At 45.3% G+C, this 11454-nt stretch overlaps 1 protein-coding gene across 3 annotated transcripts in view; it reads left to right on the top strand.

Annotated features, from left to right (window-relative positions):
* The window catches only part of mecp2 (methyl CpG binding protein 2), an 87831-nt gene that overhangs the window by 56351 nt on the left and 20026 nt on the right, over positions 1–11454 (top strand). The window lies entirely within an intron of this gene.

The raw sequence follows: 11454 nt of genomic DNA, 5'->3' as shown, positions 1-11454 counted from the left end.
GCCAATGGCACCATGGTCGTCAGCAGAATTACAGACGGCAATGAGGATACGAACAGGAAGGAGATGGATTTTTAAATTTAGTCATACAGCATGGCAACAGGCCAATTTGGCCCTATGAGTTCATGCGGCCTAATTTACACCCCATTAACCTACACCCTGGTACTTTATTTGAAGGGTGAGAGGAAACCGGAGCTCCCGGAGAAAACCCATGCAGACACGGGGAGAATGTACAAACTCCTTACAGACCGCATGGGATTCGAAACCAAGTCTGGTCCCGATCACTGCACTGTAAAGGCATTGCGCTAACTGCTACGCCAACCATGCCGCCTTATCAGCTGGTTGGGTGGTATCACACCAATGCTATCAAAACCAAGGGCTGATTGTGAACTTCAGGAGGAAATTAGGAGAAAAGGAATCAGTCTTCATCATGGGCTTAGTAGTGGATGTCAACATCTCTGAGGATCTGTCCTAGAGCCTCCATGTTGATGTAATCACAAAGAAGGCCCGCCAGTGGCTGTACTATGTGAGGTGTCTAAGGAGATTAGGTATGAAACTGAAGACTCTCGAAAACTTCTGCATGTATTGTTCATCACAGAGGTGCCAATACTCAGGTCAGGAAAATCCTCCTGAGGGTTGTTAACTCAGCCTGCAACATCACAGGCACCAGACCACTCCGTCAAGGACATCGACATGAGGTGGTGTCTTAAAAAGCAGCCTCTCTCCTCCCCATCTGCTTCCATTGGGGATAAGGTACAGGAGCCTGAAGACGAGCACTCAGTGGCACAAGGACAGCTTCTTCCCCTCTGTCATCAGATTCCTGAATAATCAATGAACCATGGACACTGCCTTACTTTTATTTTTTCTGTTTCTTGCACTATTTTTAGTTATTTTAAAATGTGGTTTATTGAAATATGATGCTGCCACAAAACAACAAATTTTGTGATATGTTCATGACAGTAAGTTCTGATTCGATTTCCCACGGGTCTGTGTGGGTTTTCCCCGGGTGCTTCAGTTTCCTCTCACCCTTCAAAACGTACCTGGGTCATAGGTTAATCGGGTGTAATTAGGCGACACAGATTTGTGGGCCAGAAGGACCTGTTACAGTGCCCTATGTCGAAATTTATATTAAAAAAAATACTTCTGCCTCATTCAGTCAAACCATCTTCTCCTGACCTGAGATTAACTAACGAGATTTGGTGTCAAATTTCGCCCAAATGGGTTGACCGGCAAATGATTCTGTAATCGTATCCAGCAAAGTCCCTTAGAAAAGTGGTTTTGCTTCCTTAAAGGCTCATTGTTGTTTGACACTCATGATATCTGGGTGAGATATTAACATATAATTCAGCGCATCTTTTCCATCTCATACCCCCGCTATTCTACTCAGAAACCATCTGAGACCTTCAATTAGGTTGCTGCCACGGGAATGCATTGAGGTGTCCACAGTGTTTAAATTGCTGCCTTGTTATGGTTTGAGCTGTCTGCAACTCCCCGCTGAATAACACCATCGTCGATGTATCTGTAGAGCACTGCAGCAATGTGTGTGTGGCGTTTGACAAAAACATTGGATCGGGATTCACTATTTTTCTGACCTCCGCACTATATATAGCTCCCGATGCCGGCTGTCATCTCTTTGATTTGTTTTGTATTCTACTGGTGGTACTCCAGGCAGGAGCGTATGATCGATCTAGTGTTGGTTTTCCTTCGAGTCAAGGAGCGGTGCTTGAAATGAAACGTCTCGAGCAAGTACCAGATCATTTAAAGGGGGAAAAGAAAGGCTGACGGAGAATGTGAGCACTTGCTCCCAAGGGAAGTGGATTTTTTTCCCCCCTTTGTTAATTGAGGCCTCCTGCAAAACTTGCCATTGTTTAAAGGCATGGGTGGAAAACTGGGTCTTGGTAAGGTAAATAGAAGGATTTTAATTCCAATTTGCAAACGTTTCAAAAATGGGTGACTGGTTCAAAATGATGGGCAACGTGATGTAAAAAATAATCTTTAAGACAGGTAGTGATGGTTTTCATCTCCTTTCCTGGGCTTTAAAACTCAATTTGATTGACATTAACAAAATAATTTGTGGGGCTCTGGGGCAAAAGATTGATAGGTCTGCAGAGAGCTGGCATGGTGCAGTGAACCAAATGATTCAAGGTTCTTTTATTGCCATTTAAAAAAACAGATGTAATATCACACAAAATTGACTTTTGGTCTCCTGTAAGTGCGTTCCTTACAGTCAGAGAAAGAGAAGCAGAAGAGACGGTTAACCCCCACCCCAGTCACTGACTGTTCGTGGATTCGCCTCCAGTGCTCCTGCAGCCTCTCTGCAGCTGCAGAGACTTCAGCCGAAACCATCAGCAACCCGAGCTCCAGATCCAAACCTCCGACATGATCAGGAAGCTTTTAGTGCCCGAGCCCCGTCGGGAGCTCTTCCTAGCCCCAGCATCCTCTGGCTTCTCGGTTCCAGTACCTGGTACCTCTCAAGCCTGTCTCCAGCAGTCTACAGCTTGGCATGAGTCCTTTGACCATAGTCCCCTGAAGCTTGTGTGGGTTCCTCACCTTGAGTCACCAACAGCCTGTTGCCTGTGTGTTCTTCAGCCACAGAGCTCTGCGCTGGTCTGCTGTCCTGGTCACCATCCCCTGGGTCTTCTCCTCTGCTTCTCCTTTTCGAACAAAGTTGGGGGTGGTGGTTTCCTTGATTTCTGGTGCCCTGAACCAGTCTTCTGCTTCCCCAGAGTCTGCAACTCCTCATGGCTGCTGCTGAACACAGGCATAGCCATCTTGGGCCCAGACCCCACAGTCACAGGATTTAAAAATAAACCAACGTTGGGAACTTTAACAGGCCGTTTGAAGCCTGTATGGAGACATTGGTAGTTGGTCTTGAAGGAACACTGTGTCTCACTTCCCACTCTGCCCAGGTCCCCACCAGTGGCAGTGCTACCATTGCAGACACTCCATCAGTGCCACCATTTCCCTCCCCTCCCCCCCCAGCCATTGTTACCATAAATTGTGACCACCATTCACTCCTGTGGGTCCCACCAGTGAGAAAACGACATTTGCAACATTGGTAAACAAGCACAAAGCATCATTCTTGAGAGGATGAATGATTCTGAGGGTATAAGGAAGGTGCAACAGCGACTGCACTTGCTGAGAAGACTGAAGCGGACAAGGCTACCGGCCACCATCATGTCTACAGGAAGTCTATCGAGAGCGTCCTGGCCAGCTGCATAACAATGCGGTACAGTTGCTGCAGAGAAACGGGTCAGAAGTCAATCCACAGGACCATAAGTGCGGCAGAGAGGATCACTGGAGTCTCCCTCCCCCTCCCATTGATGTGGTCTACCAGGATCGTGGTCTGAAGAGGGTGTGCAAAATCGTTGAGAACCCCTTCCACCCCCGCACACAGCATCTTTCAGCTGCCCCCATTGGGGAAGAGAGACAGGAGGATCAGAGGCAGGCTGAGGAACTTCTTCCCATGGGCAGTGAGAATGCTGAACGACCAAAGGAACTGCTCGCACCAACCCTCCGAGGCTCTCATATTCACAAAACAATATTTATTTGTATCGATAAATACTTGTCCTGCATATGTATTGTTTGTCTGTGTGTAGTTACGTCTGGGTGTGTGTCAGCGTGTTTTGCACCGAGGACTGGAGAACGCAGTTTTTTCAGGTTGAACTTGTACAATTGGGTGATCATAAACTTAATTTGACTCAGTGGGCGGGAGGGAAGAAATTATAAGCCAGCTGACATAACTCTTAAAGTTTGAGGAGCAAAGAAAGCATGCAAGGCTTGGTCATTTACCAGGCCTCCTCTTGCTTCTTTTAATTTCAAATCAATGAGTGAATATTGAGGCATCATCTTTTCAAGGACTCTTTCTATCACAGGCGTTGAACCATCTCATGGGCTTGTGGTCTGATGGGAAATGCTATGTCCATTTAAGAAAGCATTGAAACACCGAGTACCCTAACTCCATGTTGCTGCATCAGGCAGCCTGTATGGTCAGGTTGATGCCCCTTTACTTCAGCTAATGTTTGATTTACCATCTATGACAGCGTATAAGACAGCCCTTGAATGTTAAAAATGTCACCCCAAAACCACGAGTCGTCTTGTATGCCAAATGTGGCACAGTTAGCGTTGTGGTTAGCGCAATGCAGTTTCAGCGTCAGCGATCGGGACAGGGGTTCGAATCCTGCACTTTCTGTAAGGAATTTGTATGTTCTCCCCTTGTCTGGGTGGGTTTTCCTCCCAGGGCTCTGATTTCCTCCCACCCTTCAAAATATACCAGGGATGAAGGTTAATTGGGTGTAATTGGGTGGCACGGACTTGTGGGCTGAAATGGCGTGTATGGTTCTATATGTCTAGATTTAAATTAGAAAAAATAAGAATAAAGTCCAAACCCTAACAGCAAAGTCTCAGCACTCTCCCCGTAACAAGTTTCAAATCCGAACTTTAACAGCAATGTCTCAGCAATTCCCTGCGGGGTCCATCCACCCAGTCCAGTTGCCATCGGCTCTGTATGGGCTTTAAAAAGCCTGTTAAAGGCCATATTTTAAAAATATGCAAATAAAATTTAAATCTTTACTGGGTAATTTGCTTTTAATATATTGTGAATTAGTATATTAAATGTGCCCAGCAGCATCACTCCACTGGTCAGTGATAAGTGCCGGGCCTGGGGGAGTCTTGTAAAGCTAGCTCCAAGCCCAGGTGGAAATTTCTAGGATCGTCTTGTACATGAGTTGATTCTATATCTGCATTTATGCTATTTGAGAACATTGCATTCTTGGCTTTTGGAATCACTGGGGCGTGGGGTGGGAATTTTCAAGGAAAATATTGGTACAAAATGTGCAAGCACCACATTTTGTCAGTGCTGTTGCAGGGTTGAAAATCCAGCGGCCCATTTGCACATAGCTGATCTGTTTTCAGAAATGTTGGGGCCGAAGTCTTGACCTTCAGCCGGGATGCTGGAGAGAGAGAAAGCCCCTCGACTTTCTGAAACAGCACCACAGCAATTTTTTAACAGGCACATCAGCAGATAGGAACTCAGGATCACACTGCAGACATGATAAACGTGTCGCGGTCTCGGTGTGATTGGTGTCCTCATAATACCTCCCCCATCCCGACCCATCACGAGAATTTTGAAATTTCAGTGCTCCACTCTGGGGTGTGTGTCGCGTCTAAACTGTGAGGCCAGTCTTCCTGCTCTTGTGTAAATAAAGGGGGAAACGGTCAAGTAGTTTCTCAAAAAGCCCTTTCTCAGAATGTTAATGCACTGGCTGTTATCAGGTATCGCCCTTGCATGAGCAGTCGGTGTTTGTAACTTGCTGCATAATGTTTCCCTTGAAGGGAAGTGAAAGAGTTTTTGTTTGAGTTTCAGGATCATACTCTAGTTTCATGTACAGAGTGTGGTAGTAAAAAAAAAGCAAGAATTAAAAAAAAAATTCCTCATCCAAACACCACCAAAATGCAGGTGGGCTGTCCTTCTCTACCAGAGACAAACATTCTTTGTTTTAACGGCAGTTTAGCAGCTTCCAGTGTCATTTAACTCATCAATTTTGTTCTGGTACAAAGCAGTGTTGGCCGCACTCCTGTACAAGTGTGTTTGTACCTTTCTTCCCCCTTGTGTACAAAGGGAAAGCAGTCTATTTCAGATAAAAGGGCTAGGTGTTAGCCAGGCGAAGTGGCATGAATTTGGCCGAGCCGTGTTATGCTTGCGATAATTCTCTTGCTGTAAAACTAACCTTTCTGCACATTGTCAATCAGCATTTTTAATGCAGGGTAAAATTGTAAGGCAACTATGTATTTTTTTACCCATTCTTATCAAGCGATTAAAAAGCAGTAAAATAGAGAGTAAGAATCTCAGTCTCGGTTCAGGCAAATAACAAATCCTCGGTGCAGCAGTCTTTGTTTTCGAGGAAGCTACTTACATGAGCTGTTTTTCCTGATGGCTTTGTCAGTCTGCATAATGCTACCCCAAAACCAATTGCTCTTATCTCTTTCCCCAACAGTGACTTTTGCCCAGTTCATCCCCTGCTTAAAGGTTCCTGGCAAGGGCCTTGGAGGTTGTTATCATACCTTTCTGCTGGAGAAAAATATATTTTGCTCCAACCACCCCCCCCCTCCCCCCCCCCCACAACTCATATGAAAATCTAATCATTTCAAGCACCGTTAGTATCTTGATCTCTGAGGTCAGGTGCAGAAGCCGTTCTGGTTATTAGGAGTATTGTTTTCCGTTGCCTTTGATGCTTTCAGCCTGGTCCAGAATTAGGGTCATTATTGCAATATGTGTATTTATAATTGCTGCATTAATGGGAACTTTAAGGACAAGGGTTGCGTCAATCCAGTCTGGATTTCTGAGTGGATGTGGCAAGGTTGCTCCCCATAGTGGGGGAGTCTCGGACAAGAGGGCAAAATTTCAGGGTAAAAGGGCGTCGATTTAAAACAGAGATCTGTTTGGAATTGTGCCTGGTCACACAGCCATGGATGCAGAGTGAGTAGAGCAGTAGGGTAAGCACGCATCCTTGAGGTGCACCTGATGGTCAGTGAGGAGACGTTGTTTCCAATTCGTACTGACTGTGGTCTTCCGATGAGGAAGTCACAGATCGAGTTGCAGATGAGGGAGGGGGGTGCAGAGGCCCAGAGTTTGGAGCTCGTTGACTAGCACTGAAGGAATAATGGTGTTGAAGGCTGAGCTTTGGGTGATGAAGAGCAGTGAGTCTGTGGAACTTGTTGCCATGTGCGGTGGTGGAAGAGAGGTCGTTGGGCGGATTTAAGGCAGGGCATTGGGGGTTACGAGAAGAAAGCCGGGGAGTGGAGACTGAGTGGAAGGATGGATCAGCTCATAGTTAGAATGGACTCGATGAGCCGATTTCTGCTCCTATATCTTGTAAAAGAACAGTGTGGTGACAAGTCTACTGTTGCTCCCTGCTAGGGATGTTTTTTAATATTGTACTTGAAAACAACAAGGTGTCTGATCATGTTTCTCAAATTCCTGAAAGTATGTCATGGAAAATTATTCAGTTTGACAAAGCAGACGGTTTGTAAACTTGATGTCATATTCCCACTCCCCCATGAACTTTGGACCACGTACATTGTTCATCAACCCACTCTGCCCCTGACTCATTGATGTGAGTCATCGTTCACTCCAAGTGCTTGCTGACCTCTGCTAGCTCCTAGTTCACAACACACCTCCATTTCACAATCTCATCCCTCTTCCATCCCCCCCAGCCCACTGAGCTATGTCCACCTTTTTGACTCTGGCCTTGTGTCACTCCAGTTCTGTCGGCGGTTATTTCAGCTGCATCAGCCCTTTCTTCAGAAACTCCTCTCCAAACCTTTCTGTTTCTTTTAAATCCTCCCCACTCTTCACCCAAATGCAAATGAGATGTTTCTTTACTGAAAATAAACATTTTAAAAATTTCAACAGCACTTCTAATAGCTTCTGATATCATTTCACTGTTAAATTTTGTGCAATGTGAACGTGGAAATCCCAGTGCTCTACTCTGGAGTTTGTGTCAAATGTAAACTGCAAGCCCAGTATTCCTGCCTCTTAAAATTGAAACAATGCGCTAAATTGGCAAGGTTTTGGAAGCTATGGACCTTGTGTGTGGAAATGAAATTAGTACTCTGGTCACAGTCCTCCAGTCTGAAAAACTGCCATCTATAATCACTCTCCCATACAATCACTCTAGTAGGATCACCTCGAAAGCAGCAACTCATACATATGGCTGCTCTTCATCAACCAAAGCTCAGCCTTCAACACCATTATTCCTTCAGTGCTAGTCAACGAGCTCCAAACTCTGGGCCTCTGCACCCCCCTCCCTCATCTGCAACTCGATCTGTGACTTCCTCATCGGAAGACCACAGTCAGTACGAATTGGAAACAACGTCTCCTCACTGACCATCAGGTGCACCTCAAGGATGCGTGCTTACCCTACTGCTCTACTCACTCTGCATCCATGGCTGTGTGACCAGGCACAATTCCAATGCTGTCAACAAATGTGCCAATGACACCACAGTTGTTGGCAGAATCACAGATGGCAGTGAGATAGATTAGGTGGTATCACAACAACAACCTTGTGCTCAACGTTAGCAAAACCAAGGAGATGTTCGTGGACTTCAGGAGGAAGTCAGGGGACATGACCCAGTCCTCCCTGAAAGTCAGCAATCAAAAAGGTCAAGAACCAAATTCCTGGGTATCAACATCTCCGAGGTTCTGTCCTGGGGCCTCCATGTCAAAGGATCATGGAGAAGGCTCAATAGTGAATATAGTTTGTCAGGAGTTTGATCACTAAAGATTCTGGAAAACTTCTACTGCCTGGTGTGGAGGCGCCAACTCTCAGGATTAAAAAAACTCCAGAGGGTTGTTAACTCAACCTGCAACATCACAGGCACCAGACTTCACCGAGGCGGTGTCTTAAAAAAATCAGCCTTTATCCTCAAAGAACCCCCCCCCCCCCCAACCCAGGTCATGGCCTCTTCACTCTGCTACCATCGGGGAAAAGGTCTAGGAGCCTGAAGATGAGCACTCAGTGGTGCAAGGACAGCTTCTTCCCCTCTGCCATCAGATTCCTGAATAATCAATAAACCACAGACACTGCCTCACTTTGACTTTTTCTTGCACTACTTTATTTATTTTTCAAAGGTGGTTCACATAAATGTTTGCACTGTGATGCTGCCACGAAACAACAAATTTTGTGACGTGTTCATGACAATAAGTTCTGACTCCTATCCCTAAGCCAGTTTTTTTTATCCAGTTGGCCTCCTATCCTAACTTTTTGTACCAACCTACCATGTGGACCTTATCAAACCTTGCTAAAATCCATATAAATAACCTGTCCTCGTCTACTCTCTTTGTCACCTCTTCAAATAATTCTATCCAGTTCACGAGACACGATTTCCCACACAAAAATACATGCTGGCTATCTTTAATTTTCCCCGGCTGTCCGAATGTTGATGGATTCGGCATTCGGAATCCTGTCCAGCAGTTTTCTGACCCCTGACGTCAGGCCTACAGTTCTACAGTTACTCGACATAGATACAAAATCACGAAGGGAGCTAAGGCTAGCAAAACCGTTTCCATCGGCAGGGGATTTGAGCTAGGAGACACGGAGTGATTGTGATTGATGGGAGAAGGAAAAATGACCCAGTGATTGGTAGGAACCAGGAGTGTTTTGTCAGGAGCAGAATGCAGTGGATGCTAACTCAATACAGGAAAACACCGGTATCCGTAATTCAAGCAATCAGCAAAAATATGAGGAAAATACATTTTTAAAAAATTAAATAAATAAGAATAAAATAATAGGTTAAAATACACAAGTTTGAAATTGGAAAAGCAAACGTTCTCTGAAGTAACATATAAACCTTTAGTAAAGATGGGAGCAAATATTCAGCCAGCAGAGCGCCGTGGTCGGGCTTTGCTTGTTGCAGCTGTTTGAATAACATGTGTGAAACAGCAATGGCATCGCCCAGGATGAAGAACTAGTTGATGCTGTTCGCTGTTGGGATGACTATCTTAAAGTGTCTCCTTCTCCCTGCTTAGTAAGAGTCACCCCCGGTCATGTTTATCTGTAAACTTGGTAGGGGTGGGAGTTAATTATCTATAATGTTGTTGTTCATCTTTCAGGCAGCTCTGTGGAGGGGGAGGAACCTGCGGATGCAGCGACAGTGAATGTTTTCAAAGAATATGACTGAAAATAAAGTAAAATGCTTCAAGGTTTATATATTGATGCGTGAAGTTTGTTCAGTGTAAGGACAGTAGAGTAGTTTTGTCTTTTAAACTGTTTATTCTTAATGCAGGTGTGTTAATTAGGCCTTGTAAGTCTCAAGCAACCGGACAATGCACTTATCTGGCACCTAGCAATCCCCAGAGGTGGTGGATATCAGGGGTTTTACTATAATAGTATTCAAAATGGAGCTCAGTAATTACGGGAAAGGGGGAATTGTCAGGCCTGTGAGAAGAGGCACGGTGCAGTGGGACTGTTGATACTGCTCTGGCATCAAGCCAGGCTGAATGGCCTCCTTCAATCTATAACTATTGGCTGAATAATTGTTGCCTTCAACTTCAGAATCCTTTCAGTAAGAAACAGGGTGGGGGAATTGACCAAGTTCCTTGATTATCATCCTGTTAGACAGAACGTGAGTGAGGGCTTTCCAAACTGCCTCAGGTCGCCCCTTCAAGTCCCTGAAACATGGACAACAGAGGCTGCTTCTCATGGGTGAGAGGGAGAAAACCGGAGGAGCGAGAAGTTTGTTTTTGAAAATCCGAACCAGCCAGTGACAGTGACGTGAAACTATTTGCAGATGTCTGTAGTATTTGCAGTAGTGAATCGAGCCGATCTGTGTTCTCATACTTCCATCAGTAACCTGCAGTTTTCACTGGCTCTGCCACTCCTGAGCGTCATAAAAAAAAAAGCAGAGTTGTATCATCTATGTGCATATTTTTTGTTGGGGGGGTGGTGTGTAGAGAAAGAACTTGCAAGTTCTTATGTGGCAGAGCCCCTTTCGACAGCATACTAAAAGAATCAGACTCTGAGACCACCAGTGCTTGCAGATTATCTTTGCTGTAATGTTAGTTTCCTGGGTTATGATTTGTTGATTATTTCCACTGCCTCAGTTTTATCGTTGAGGCACCTCGCTGGGAGCCAGTTTTTGCTGAAGGGAGCCAATTAGCCTCCAGCCCAGCCTGGAGCAGTTCCACCACGAGCCTAATCTTCAGCAGCTTAAATAAAATCACGTTGGAGGTTCAGATCTGGAGCTCGGGTTGTCGATGGTTTGGATTGAAATCTGTGCAGCTACGGGAGCACTGAAGGCAAATCCACGGACACGCAGTGACTCTGAAGGGTCTTCCTTTTTTTTTCCTGGCATCGCAGGTAGATTGGGATGTAAAGAGGGCTTTTGACACATCGGCCTTCGGTATTGAGTATGGATCAGAATTTAGATTTACTGTCAGAGTACGTACATGACATCTCACATACAACCCTGAGATTCCTTTCTCTTGTAGTGCAAAAAATAAACTGTACACAGCATAAACAAAGAACTGTGAACTGGTCATGAATGTAAACAACTGACTGTGCAATACAGGAGAGAGCAAAAAGAAAATCAAGTGCACAAGTACGAGTCCTTAAATGAGTCCCTGATTGAGTTTATCGTTGAGGAGTCTGAGGGAGGGGTAGTAGCTGTTCTTGAACCTGGTAGTTTGAGCCTTGTGGCCCCTAGACCTCTTTCCCAATGGCAGTAGCGAGAACAAAACATGTGCTGGGTGTAGAGTATAGTCTGAATCTGAACCAGGGTGGTAGCTCAGCAAGCAGACCTCCAGCGACCTATAGCGTTCAGTTACGTCCAGTGCTCACTGTGTGGAGTTTGTGTGCTCTGTTGGTTTCATCTAGGTGGTCTGGTTTCCTCCCACACCTCAAAGGCCCTGTAACTTGCTCCTTTAGGGTCTAGATAAACGATGGGACCTGCTAGAAT

Source organism: Narcine bancroftii, chromosome 3, assembly GCF_036971445.1.
Source record: "Narcine bancroftii isolate sNarBan1 chromosome 3, sNarBan1.hap1, whole genome shotgun sequence".
In the NCBI taxonomy this organism is placed as follows: domain Eukaryota; kingdom Metazoa; phylum Chordata; class Chondrichthyes; order Torpediniformes; family Narcinidae; genus Narcine; species Narcine bancroftii.
This window is presented reverse-complemented; position numbering and strand designations above follow the sequence as displayed.